At 46.0% G+C, this 12,973-nt stretch overlaps 1 protein-coding gene across 4 annotated transcripts in view; it reads right to left on the bottom strand.

Annotated features, from left to right (window-relative positions):
* The window catches only part of esrrga (estrogen-related receptor gamma a), a 183,771-nt gene that overhangs the window by 66,067 nt on the left and 104,731 nt on the right, over window positions 1-12,973 (bottom strand). Inside the window, exon 1 of one of the 4 annotated variants that reach the window (XM_007904501.2) lies at window positions 719-872. The exons of the other annotated variants lie outside the window; for them this stretch is intronic. The gene's annotated coding sequence lies outside the window, so the exon portion shown is untranslated. Of the gene's footprint in view, window positions 1-718; window positions 873-12,973 lie in introns of those variants that run through there. 4 annotated transcript variants of the gene reach the window in all.

The following is a 12,973-nucleotide window of genomic DNA, read 5'->3' as shown; positions in this document are numbered from 1 at the left end:
TCAGGCATTTCCCGATGCACCGAGTTGGCTGAGTGGGTGCCACTGACAGGCTGTCTGATCAAAGGGAGACCGCAGCAAGTTCAAGCTCAGTCGCAGCAGATCTCCATTTGAATTTGCAGCGTTGTCTACATTGATTCGAAACATTCTACAAATAACTCTCCACCACCACCGGCCTGAAACTGAAACTGGTTTCCTTCCTCACTGCAAGCTCTGGATTGCCATTGAGCTACTGGGTATGTTACCCTGCTCCTGACGGTTGCAACGATGGAATGAAATATTCACTCTTATTTTCACTGTCAGCAGGAAATCACTTCACCGCATCAGAAAGGTGCTGCATTCAGTTCCACGGGCAAAGGATTCGGGATTCAGGCTCACTGTGAACAAATGTTTCTCTAATCCCAGTTCACGACTGCTTTTACGCTCAATGATTTTCATAATACTAATGCATTGCAAAGAGTTTAAAAGCGTTTGTTCCCTTCCAATGCCAGAATACATGCAGCTATATATAAATTCTGCACCTGAAGGATGGCACTGAAATACACTTCACACCATCACCATACCACTATGCTGCAACACCCCCTGGCCTGGCAGGAGGCAAGATATTTCAGCTGAGCGGTGTGAAATATAAATCCAGCAGTCACAATGAATAGGTTAAACTTTATTCATGGTCAGTTTAACCTGTTAGGGTATTGTATTAGCATTACACGCAAGTACATACGTGCTATATATCTTTGATTGCTTTTGGTCTTCTTTCCCCTCCCCACCTTCTTCAGCATCTCTCCCCCCACCTCCCAGCCAGCATCATGTAGTGAAATGAGACGTCCTGCCAATGTGAAAGGAGCTTTGTAAATGTAAATGACCCGAGCCCCCTCACCCCCTCCCTCCCGCACCCCTCCTCTCTCCCCCCAAACCCTCCCCCCTCTGCATCTCTCCCGCTCTGTCCTCCTCTCTCTCTGTCCCTCTCGCCTTCTATCCCCACTTGACCCTCCCACAACCTCCCTCTGTTCCAGCCTGGGAATCCTCCGCCGGGCTCACCGTGGCACTCGGCGTTGGCTGTCCAGCAGCAGCCACACCGACTGCCCCATTCCCCACCACTCTCGCCAGCCACCCCGGACACAGACCCGGGGAGCCAACCTCTCCTCCCTTATCCCCATCCCCCCACCCCTGCCTCACAACCTGGACCCCCCTCCCCTCCCACACACCCTTCTGTCAACCGCTCCCTCCACATCGGACTGCAAAATGTCCGCTCCCTCTGCAACAAGGCCCTGGTCATCAACGATCTCATCCTTGATGAGAACGTTGACATCATGGCCTTAACGGAAACCTGGCTCACCCCAGGCGACACCTTCCCCCTCACGGAGGCCACACCACCCGGCTACACCTCCCACCACATCCCCCGCCCCAACCGCCGTGGCGGTGGTGTTGCCCTTATCTCAAGGACACCACTTGCCCTATCCCCTACTCCACTGGCTCTTTCCCCTCCTTTGAGCACCTCACCCTCTCCCACCCCTCATTCCTCTCCCTTAAAATCCTCCTCCTCTACCGGCCCCCTAAAACCTCTCCCACCTTCATCTCTGACATTTCAACACTCCTCACATCTCTTTGCCTCTGCTCTGATCGCCTCATCATCCTGGGCGACTTTAACCTGCACTTCACCCCCTCCTGCTCCATCTCCACAGACTTCTCTTCCCTGCTCTCCTCACTCAACCTCTCCTTACACATAAACTCCCCCACTCACAGTCACGGCCACCCACTCGATTTGGTGATCACCCGGGGCCTCAGTGTCTCGGATGTCACTATTACCGACAAGGCCATCTCTGACCACTACTTCATCTCCTTCACCACCTCCACCCCCCTCCCCACCTCCACCAGACCCACCACCATCTTCTACCGCCCTTGGAAGAAGTTACCCCCACAATCCCTAACCGATGCCTTGGAGTCCTCTGAACTCCTCTCCCTCTGGCCTTCAACCCTCACCGACCCCTCTTCTCCTCTCTCCCTCCTCCACAATACCCTCTCCTCCACACTCGATACTCTTGCCCCCATCACTTCCCGCACTGTCTCCTACTCCCGCTCCTCCCCCTGGTACACCACCCACCTCCGCTCACTGAAAAGCCAGGTGCGGGCTGCTGAACGCACCTGTGTCAAATCTGGCCTAACGGTCCACCGACAAATCTGGCTGGACCTCCTCAAAATTTACCGCTCCACTCTAGCCTCGGCCAAGTCGTCCTTCTACTCCAGGATAATCCTGGAGGCGAAGAACAACCCCAGGCTACTGTTTTCCACCACAACCCGACTCCTCCGTCCCCCCCGCCACCCCGCGCAGGTCATCTCCTCCAACCTTCACTGCGAGGAGATGCTGGATTTCCTTGAATCCAAGATCAAGGGAATCCGCTCCGCGGTCACTTCCCCTCCAACATCCACCAACCCCCCACCCCCACACTCCGACTGCTACCCATCCTCCCCTACACACTTTTGTACCCGTTTCCCCACCCTCTGTCACCAAACTCATCCTATCCCTAAAACCAACCACCTGCTCCCTTGACCCCATCCCCACTCCACTCCTTATCTCCCAGCTCCACTTTCTTGCCCCACATATCACCGACATCATCAACCTGTCCCTCTCCTCTGGCTCTGTCCCCATTCCCTTAAAAACTGCCACCATCACGCCCACCCTGAAAAAACCCTCCCTTGATGCGTCGCAGCTATCAAGCTACCGGCCCATCTCCAACCTCCCCTTTCTCTCCAAGGTCTTGGAAAGAGTTGTCGCCTCCCAACTGCGCTCTTTCCTTTCCACCCATTCACTTTTCGAACCCCTTCAGTCAGGTTTCCGTGCTGCCCATAGCACAGAAACTGCCCTGGTCAAGGTCACCAATGATATCCTGACCATCTGTGACCAGGGCTCCCTCTGCCTCCTCGTCCTCCTCGACCTATCGGCAGCATTCGATACGGTCGACCACGCTATCCTACTCCACCGCTTGTCCTCCCACCTCAACCTTCAAGGCACTGTCCTTGAGTGGTTTAGGTCGTACCTTTCTCACCGTCTTCACTTTGTCTCACGAATGGCTTCTCCTCCACCCCCTGCACTGTCTCATGTGGTGTCCCTCAGGGCTCTGTCCTCGGTCCCCTCCTCTTCACCCTCTATATGCTCCCCCTCGGTGACATCATCCGCAGACATGGAGTTAACTTCCACATGTATGCGGATGACACCCAACTCTACCTTTCCTCCTCTACTCTCAACTCCACGACCACCGATGTCCTGACAGCTGCCTGTCCGACATCGAGTCCTGGACGAGAGACAACTTTCTTCAGCTCAACGTGCGAAAAACCGAGGCCCTCCTGATTGGCTCACGTCAGCGCCTCCGCACCTCAGGCGCTGACACCATCAGCATCCAAGGCTGCACTCTCCACCTCTCAAAGCCAGTCAGGAACCTCGGCGTTTTGTTCGACCCTGAGCTGTCCTTTCTCCCTCACATCCGCACCACAACTGGCACCGCCTTCCATCACCTCCGGAACATCGCCAGACTACGGCACTACCTCACCCCTCACGCTGCTGAAACCCTGGTCCCCGCCTTTGTCACCTCAAGGCTGGACTATGGGAACTCTCTCCTCGCCGGCCTTCCCGCCACCTCCCTCCACAAGCTGCAGGTCATTCAGAACTCTGCAGCTCGTGTACTGTCCCGCACCAGGCTTCGGGACCACATCACTCCCACCCTCGCTCGCCTCCACTGGCTCCCCATCCCCCAGAGGATTGATTTCAAGATCCTCATCCTCACCTACAAGGCCATTCACGGCCTTGCTCCCTCCTACCTCTCCAACCTACTATCCCCCTACCTACCTGCCCGTACCCTCCGTTCCTCTGGCTCCGGTCTGCTCCACGTCCCCCGCCCCAACCGCCCTACCATCGGTGGTCGGGCCTTCAGCCTCTCAGCCCCAGGCTCTGGAACTCTATCCCCCAGTGCCTTCGCCGCCTCCTCCCTTTCCTCCTTCAAGGCCGGTCTCAAAACCTTTCTCTTTGACCGTGCCTTCAGCTCCCCTCTCGACTCTCTCCCCTCCTCGCTCCCTCCCTTCCCTCCCCTCACCCTGACCATTTCCCCCCTCCTCGCTCCCTCCCTTCCCTCCCCTCACCCTGACCATTTCCCCCCTCCTCGCTCCCTCCCTTCCCTCCCCTCACCCTGACCATTTCCCCCCTCTTCGCTCCCTCCCTTCCCTCCCCTCACCCTGACCATTTCCCCCTGCTCGGGTCCTGACCCAACTGTGCAGCGCCTTGGGACGTCCTCCTGATGTGAAAGGCACTTTATAAATGGAATCTTGTTGTTGTTGTTATTGTTGTAAACTAAATTGTAATGTATCAATGCTGTTCCTTTTATGCAACCATAAATTTGTTTTACAATTTAATTCTATTATGTTTACTTTTCTCGAATTTTCTAAAAAAAGATTTTAAATGGTGATCAGGAAAGGTCCTAGCCCTCATCCCCCAACTCCCCCCCCACCCCGTGCCTCCTTCTCTCTTTTGTACTTGTCCAAGGACAAGTGTAACGATGTGTACCACTGCTGAACCTGACGCAAACATCTTTGTACAATACACTGATTGGGAAAAAGAGTCAGGGTGTGTGACAGGCAGCATCACATCATGCTGCAGGAAATTCTGCCACCGCCCACCCCCCCCCCCCACCACTCCCCACACCCCCGAGCTGAGACAGATTGAAAATGGCAGGCCTGGGGAGAGGAGGAAGTATCAATCAATTTTTATTGACTTTTCCAAAAAAAAGATAAACACAGTAACGTTACGAATATATTTAAAGCCATGGCTTTATCAAGCATTACCGTGGTGCAGGACAGCCCCTGTCCATACCTTTAGAGATTCCTTGGCAAATAAATGTGATTTCATTTGTGATAAAACCTCTTTAGAACCACCGTATGTCAGGGTCACTCCTCTCTTTTGCGAGGAAGCTTTGGCAGAATTTGTCAGCATCCTGATTCAGTGGAATCAAGCGCTACAAGGAGGCAAAATAGCTTTTTTTTATTTCTTGGTCTGAACTGGTTTCATTGAAAGACCACTTTATTCTATCACTTTGTTAGAGATTGCAAAAGGAAGTTTTTTTCTGATTGTTTTAAAAACAACTGCAAAACAATATAAACAAAACCCTCAAAGATAAAACAGTTGAAAATAAACGAGTTTGAAGATAAACAGCAAGAATGACTACATTCCTGTTTAACCCCACAGCTGAATATCCCACAAAATATTACTCTCCCCCTCCCTCCTCCACCCTTTCCAGCATGTGTGCCAGATGTCTCCAGGAAAGGGTTAGCAGCAATTTTACATGGCCAACACTCCTCATGTGTGAAGCCAAAAACGAAGCTTTTACAAATAAAAGTGGAATTAACCTAATCTACTTCACAAAGCAGCTCCTGACTGCTAGATTTGTCAAGTCTTGCAATGAAACCACCTCACTAAGTAAGCCATTTGCTTCCCTTTGCCTGTAGCTGTCTGTATTAAACCACACGCACAAAAAACACTGTTTAAAACCTATTTGAAATAACTGGCTAATAAAAAACATTTAGTCAATCTTCATCTCTCCCCTCGTCATTCGGTTTTAAAGCCTCTTTTGTTACCCCCCATCTGTGTTGCAGCATTGCACTTATTACAGCTTCAGTAAATTTACAGTAACGAGACATTCCCTTGACAAATTAATCACTTTCCAAGCATTTTATCATATAAATAAAATATCACCTCTGGAGGGAAATCAGTTAAATCAGTTGATTTAACCCATCTATCAGTAAATCCTAACGTCTTTTTATTTCTCCAGAACAGATGGACTTTTCTGCTGACCAGGGACTATGTTTGTGTACTTCAGAACTGGAGCTTGTTTAGTGATGCTTCCAGGAGGGGTTATGTGTAGTTTGCTGAACGTGTGTGGGGCGAAAATGCATCACGGGAGTTGTAGTTTGTGTGGTGGAAGGGCGGGGGGGGGGGGGGGGGAAGAGAGAGAGGAGGTGAGGTGACAGATTGTGGGGGAAGAGGAGAGTGAGGACAAGAGATAAAGAAGACGACCCACCGTTGCTAAAATCTGCACAGTACTGCAGGATGCGGGCTTGTTTACTGCCTGGAGATCAGATCTGTTCTACCATGAAAGAGAGCTTTTCATCTGAATTGATCTTAATGGGTTTAAAGTGAACAAACCTGGGAGCCAAGCCAATCGGGAGGCATCCCTTTAAACCCCTGGCATCCGCTGGTTTGGCACTACATGACAATAAGTCACTGGGAGGAACAGCTTATTTCTCTTCTCCCGATCCTACTGCTAATTCAAACTGTGACATGATGTGTAGGAAAGAAAATTAATTCAAAAGAACCCCCCAACCCCACTCTCCCCACACACACTCCTCCCATCCCCCGTTCCTTCAACCTGTACAGAAAGCTTTAAGTGTCACTTTCACGTACTGCTAGCAACCCCGTGAGTTTCAGTATGTACTGCACCCTCTGTGTCGTATTGTACAGTGACAGTATGACAAGCAGGATGTGCTGCAGATTGTTCTTGTGAAACTAGACTCAGCTTTCCACTCAACAATTTGATCAGTTCTCACAAACATAAGAGAAAACTGCTTCACAAACCCTTATTTTTAATTTAAACATGAATATTCAAAACTCTTGCAGTGATTTCTGAGGGGGGGATTCTGAATGTGTCATACTACATGCAACGTTTCACATTTGTCTGCAGTTGTCAATTTCTCTCCTGAAGGAATAAAATGGTTTTCTGCAAAATGCAATGTTCAATTGGGATCAACCGGGCGATATGGAGGCATCGAATTCAGCCAGGGTTGCAATAAAGGGAATAAAAACTTCACAGGGGAAAAAAAAAAAAGTTATATGTTAAACCGGTGAGGGTACCCAGTTATCACTTGACATTTATGTCTATCATGTTCAGGACTGAAGCCAAATTAGTCAGATTTATCTGCTGAATGTTGCAATACTCTATTTCAGCCACTAGTAAGCAACTTAAAACAATGCAGCAGCCTCTAGTGGCTATGAAGGGGTACAGCGGAAGACAGAATATATTTCCCACTGGTCCAGCTGATTGTTGGACTGATAAGCTACTGGGGGTTGCAGGGCCCAGACCTTGGGATCAGTAGAATTGTCAACCACAGGAATTATTATAGTATATATTACTGTCAAACCCTGAAGTAATAAAATAAAATGCAGCCTTTAGTCCTGGGTGAGTTAAGTGATAAAAGTGAGCTAATATTATGTTGCGGGCGTGAAATTACATTCATTTTGAATGGAGACAGGAGCTTTTACCAAAGCTGCTTACCCTTGCATTCGACTAAACAGACAGAAAACTGATACAGCAGAGTTAGGAGTGTTGTACTGTACATTACAGTGCTGTACATTATACTGGCTGGCAACAGCTAGCGGTTTTAGCTGATGGAATGTGGAATTTATTATAGTTAAGCGAACTTCAAAACAGGAGAGAGGGAAAAAAATCACTGCACTCCAAAAACATTTGACAGTGTACAGGAAACAAACACTTCAAAATCTTTGCTGACTGGCTTAGGTAGTCTAGGCTATGAAACACGTACAGCCTATAAACCAGTTAGGTGTATAATAACCAGCTTCAAACTTAATTGGATAAATTCGTGCCTGACCCAGTTCTGTACATTATGTTGCACGTCAAATACTGACCCACAGACCACAACAGGTTCCTGGAGTGCACACAGATTTGCAAAACCTCAAAATTGAGGCATCCAGCACTTAGTTTAGGTTAACACCAGTGCAGCTGTTGTGAATATTATAATATTTGGGAAGCAGAGAGAGGGGAGGTTGAGAGAGAATAAAAACAGAACTAAATTCTGAGAAGTCCAAAATGTTCACAACAAAAAGGAACATCCCAGCCTTTGGTCATTCTAGACGAACTTTTGAACCATGACATTTAGTAATTGTTGTGCGCATTGGCTGCTGCGTTTCACCACATAAAAAATACACTTTACAGTATATTCTGTGAAGGGCTTTGAGATGTCATGAAGATGTGATAAGGCGCTATATCAAATGCACAGATTATTATTTATCAGCATTTGAAAAGTGCCCGGACACATTTTGTCTCTAACTGTATGAAGAGCAGGCGAGTGGAAAGCTGTTCGGCGAGCACTGCAATGTCAAAAAGGCAATTCGATGGCAATTTAGGGGGTGTTCAGGTGAGTTTGCGAGCGAGCTGAATCCCATTAACGGGTTGCTACACTGAATATGCTATTTCCTATTACTTTCTTTCATTCCTCCGCTCTCCCCGGTAAATATACACCACCCTGAAAAGAATGCAGCTGTATTAATCCAGATAAAGACCAGTTGTAATCATCGGCCTGATCTATATACTGTGTCTAAATCTATATGCAAATAGAAGCTTTCAAGCATTTAACACAATCCCCAGTATCTAGGGTGAGAGCTTTCAGTTTACATTGGCTGCTTAAATCATTTACTCTGCTTGCTTGCCTATTGGCACTGAAGCTGCTCCATCCGGTAAAACCCACGAAGCACACTCTGAATAACCAGATGGACAAACTATGCAGCAGGTGGGACAGATGGCAGCCAGCCCTGTCTGACGCTGGATGCTTCAGCACAGACTAGCTTCCTTCCAGGTATATTAGCATCAATCTAGCAGAAACTAATCTTTGATTGAAATTCTGCAGGTTTTTTTTTTCGGGGGTGGGGGAAGAGGTGGGGGTGTGGGTAGAGCTGGGGAGAGAAAGAGTTATTTTATTTAGTCTTCGGAGCTATGCGATACACCCACGATCCAAGGGCTGATCTATTTTGCTAAGAGGTGACTGAATACATGCTGCAAGATTAATAATAATATTGCTATTCTCTGCAGTAATGAAATGGTAGTTAACCTTAAAGCATGCACTGCTTTCCAATATATGTTTTAGGTTTAAATGGCCCAGCAGGAAATATTTGGCTTTATGTGAACACACAAGGAAGGCTGGGCAAGAGACACACAGAGGAAAAGTGGGCTGGAAATCTAAACAGATTCACTTTGTGGCTTTTTCTCTTGTTATCCAAATGCACAAATCTGGCACATTCTCTTTAGTCTAAATGATGTTACATTAAAGGATGCAAATCACACAGTTATCCCAATAGATTTCACTTTCCTGTTTACCACCACAAAACACTGAAATAATTGTTTGCCCTCAAGTATTATAAGGGGAAAATAGGGGGTGGAGGAAGCAGCAAGTTTTGCTTTCAGGATCCTCTGAAATAACAGAAAAAGAATACATTTTCATGCAGAAAAGCAGTAGCAAATTCATTTCAGAATTCAGCTAGTTTTTATTTAGATTTTTGATAATATGGATTTTTTTGCTTCTTGAAAACCAGGAAATTGAAACAAATTTGTTTTGGACCTATAGGGCGGAGACGCATGACGTCCACTGCATTGTTTAGGAAACAAACTGAAGACGGCAGAAAAATGCATGGCGCTATGGTTGGGTCTGTTTGGGCTATACACACCTTTCTGGCACTCACCTGATTTTTGTGTTGCACGCACCTGCCGTGGACTAGCTTTCAACCAACCCGTTTTGGTTTCAGGAGGTGCCAGTGTCGTGCATACAAACCTTACCCGCTCTCCTCAATTTGGTAGGAAGGAAAGAGAGAAAACGAATGGGGGGGGGGGGGGGGGGAGGGTGAGTGAAATGGCCAAAGGTTTCAGCCACGGCTCAAAAAACGGTCACATTGTCCCGTCAGAACAAATTTGAGGCAAACGCAGGGCATCAAATCACAATTTAAGATGTTGACTAAAAAGAATAAGGCACGTAGCAAGGGTTACCGATCCTTAGAAACTACAAGTAACAACATGACTGCCCGAATACTTAATTGGAAAAACGCTTCTTACCGTATAACACTGTTTTTTGTTTTCAAAAAAAAATCTCTTTGAATCGGACTTCCTACCAAGGCTCAGACTAAAACGTCTGTAAAAATAACTTTACAAAAATATCCACATATTAATTACAAACTCAACATGGACAAACCTGGGGTTTAACAGCACTGCCTAGTTCAACCATTATTGAATTATATGAACCTACATCATACGAACCTCTCTTTTTTTAAAAAAAACAAAAACAGCTAAGAAAGGTTTAAAAAATAATAAAGCATCTCAACATCTGAGAAATAGTTTTTAAACTTTTTAGGAAAATAAACTCTCCGTGCTTCAATATGTATTCTGTAACATTCTTTCTGTAACAAATTAAAAGGGAAGGAAAGGCCGAAATTCTACACTTGTCTAAAGCAGACGGAATGAAAATGAAATGGCTATACTAAATTGACTTTAAGAAAAGGTAGTCATTTTATGCGTCCTTCCTCGGTTGAATTATCCGACACTGTCGCCTGGGAAAAAAAATTCTAACACTGAGATTCCGTAGCATGACTTACTGCTGTTTGAATTAAAATACAGAGAATGAATCATTGAGTTTCACTGATGTAAACCTTGGCATTTTATTCACACTGGGTAACAAGCTGCCTCCAGAAATGATTACTCGTGCCTATTCAAAACACATCAACGTTTCAAAGCTCTTGTCATTTTACCAACTAGCTAAACAGGACAATTACTGCAGTTAAAATGTTTTGTACTTTTGTGGTGGTGGCGAGGATAGGAGGGGAGGGGAAGAGAGGGGAGAGGCTGTTTTGCTTCATCTGGGAGACCATCCATATTATAAACCAGAACAAAGCCACATGAAATAAAAGCTGGTATTTTTGCCCAGTTTAAAACAAAATCCAGTAGTATACTAAAATGCACATTTACTGAAATCTTCTGTACGGTTGTGAAAAATTGCACTGTATTAAATATTATTTTCAGTTGTTCTTGAGTTTCTACTCCACTCCCAGCACGTAAAAATGTTTTGCAAACCTATTCAAGTCGATTTGCAATCTCAACGACGAACCAACGACTTGCTTTAAGAGACGAGATACAAAAAGTGAATCCTCAGCAGGAAGAGGGTGCAAAAGCAACACCTTTAAGACATAACTGCTGGAGAATTTGCAGACTGGGCACAGGACGACAGGGCATTAAGTGAAGCTGGATGCAAACTTATTCTGAAATTTCTTATCTGTGTAGCCTGCTGAGATTAGTTTAACACAGTAAAGCCATTTATAGCACTTGCCACTATGCCAGACAATCTTCATCCTCTCTGCTCCCTCCCCCCACCCAGCAACCCAACCCAAACCATACACTCTTACGTCCAAGCACGACTGCAAGTGCAGAATGGGAGTCTTCCTTTTGAATCTTATTTAGGAAGAACAATAAGACAAATTAAGCCAAGTGTGCACTGTGATTCAGCAGCATGTTGGAGCAGGCGAGACCCACTCCATCTGTGAAGCTGTGTCCACATGATTGATTGGACAGGTGTCATTCATACTAATGTTAAAACCTGACAGTACTGATCTGTAAGGCTCTACTGACTAATACAATCTGAAGCCAATTACATACCTCCATATGGGTAGAGTAAAGCGGCCGCTGCAGTGAACAAGCGCACCCGGCACGAGTTGCAACAGCTTGGGCGGTCGTTTAAGGAAAGGGCGTTTTGTCAAGCAGACCAAAACGCTGCCACTCTGCACCATGCTTTAATATGGCTTTACAGCAGGTCACTTTTCGCTTTGAATCAAAGCGACGCCTATACCATCATTGAATGTGGGTTTCAAAGAAAATTCAACATGAAGGGAAAGGAAGTGGAGAGGGGGAAGGAAAAAGCAGGGCTAAAAAAAAAGTAATAACGGTTAATTTGACGTGGAACTTTTTGTCACTGAAAGTCTGGGGAGGGAAGGGTAAAGGAAGATGCAATAACTGAGCATCAAGCCAGTGAGATTGTTCATGTCAACCTCACACTATCAAACACACGTGAAGTATGATTGGGGACAGAGGGGCCAAATATTTCACTGTCAGGGTGCACTGAGAGCTGCAATTCATTTCTTTCTTGGTTTAGGACAATGGCAATTTAATACAAGGCAAGTGAATGTAAAAGAGATAATACTGCACGCACTGCTCCAGTGTAATCGGCTATTTCCTCTTGAGAGCTAAGCCACAGTGGCACATACGCACAACACTCTGAACAAATCAAAAATATATTGTTTTTTTTAGCCCAGTCTCTTCAATGAAAGTATTATAATACTCAGGCTTCAGCTCTGTAATGTTAGGTGAACACAAAGCCAGGGGATGTGTGTGTATATATATATATAAAAAAAACAAGAAAGCTTTGAAGGGAATTAAATCAGGACTCACAAGGGTTTTGCTTTTAATGCAGGTTAATTACTGTAACACAGGAGGCTCTGGCAACAAAGAGTGCAGCAATAAACACGTTAAAATGAACGCCACACTTAAACAGCCGTCTAGCCTGTAAAATGCAAGGTTGTCACAGTGTGCATCCTGCATCATTCAAATAGAACATCTGACCTCTTGCAATATTTAAAGCTCAGTGCAAATGTGCACAACCACCTGAACAGCAGGGGGGAAAACCACCCCATTCAAGGTGTTTTGAGCTGCGAGGGTATTTTTGCACCGGTTTCCAAGTCCTACCTATAACGGCTGAGCCTGTTGCTGACTTGAACAGAGCCGATCGTTTAAGGCGATGAATACGATGAAAAGTGAGAGAGAAGAACTTGAGACAAGTTGTCAGCGAACAGAGATCAAGGTATAGTCAGTTTCCCTTCCTTCCTTCCTGTGTACTTCAAGCTATTGTAGCTGGAAATAAAAACCCTCTTAGATTCAGACACACAGACATACCCACCGACACGTACACAAAAGCCATGTGTATAAATTTAATTTGGGTGCAACTACATTAAGGCGACTGTACCGACCAATCATTTAAATTCGCTTTAAGAAGAGAAAAATCAACAGAGATTCTCTTTTGGGGGGAAAAAAGTAGCGTCACGTTAAGACTTTAAAAAAAAATCATGTACAGATTATTATTAAATATAAAATCTGCAGAGCATGTAACAGCA

Source organism: Callorhinchus milii, unplaced genomic scaffold (assembly GCF_018977255.1).
Source record: "Callorhinchus milii isolate IMCB2004 unplaced genomic scaffold, IMCB_Cmil_1.0 Scaffold3, whole genome shotgun sequence".
Lineage (NCBI taxonomy): Eukaryota > Metazoa > Chordata > Chondrichthyes > Chimaeriformes > Callorhinchidae > Callorhinchus > Callorhinchus milii.
The sequence above is the reverse complement of the archived record's forward strand: the minus strand, read 5'-3'. Positions and strand labels throughout refer to the sequence as shown.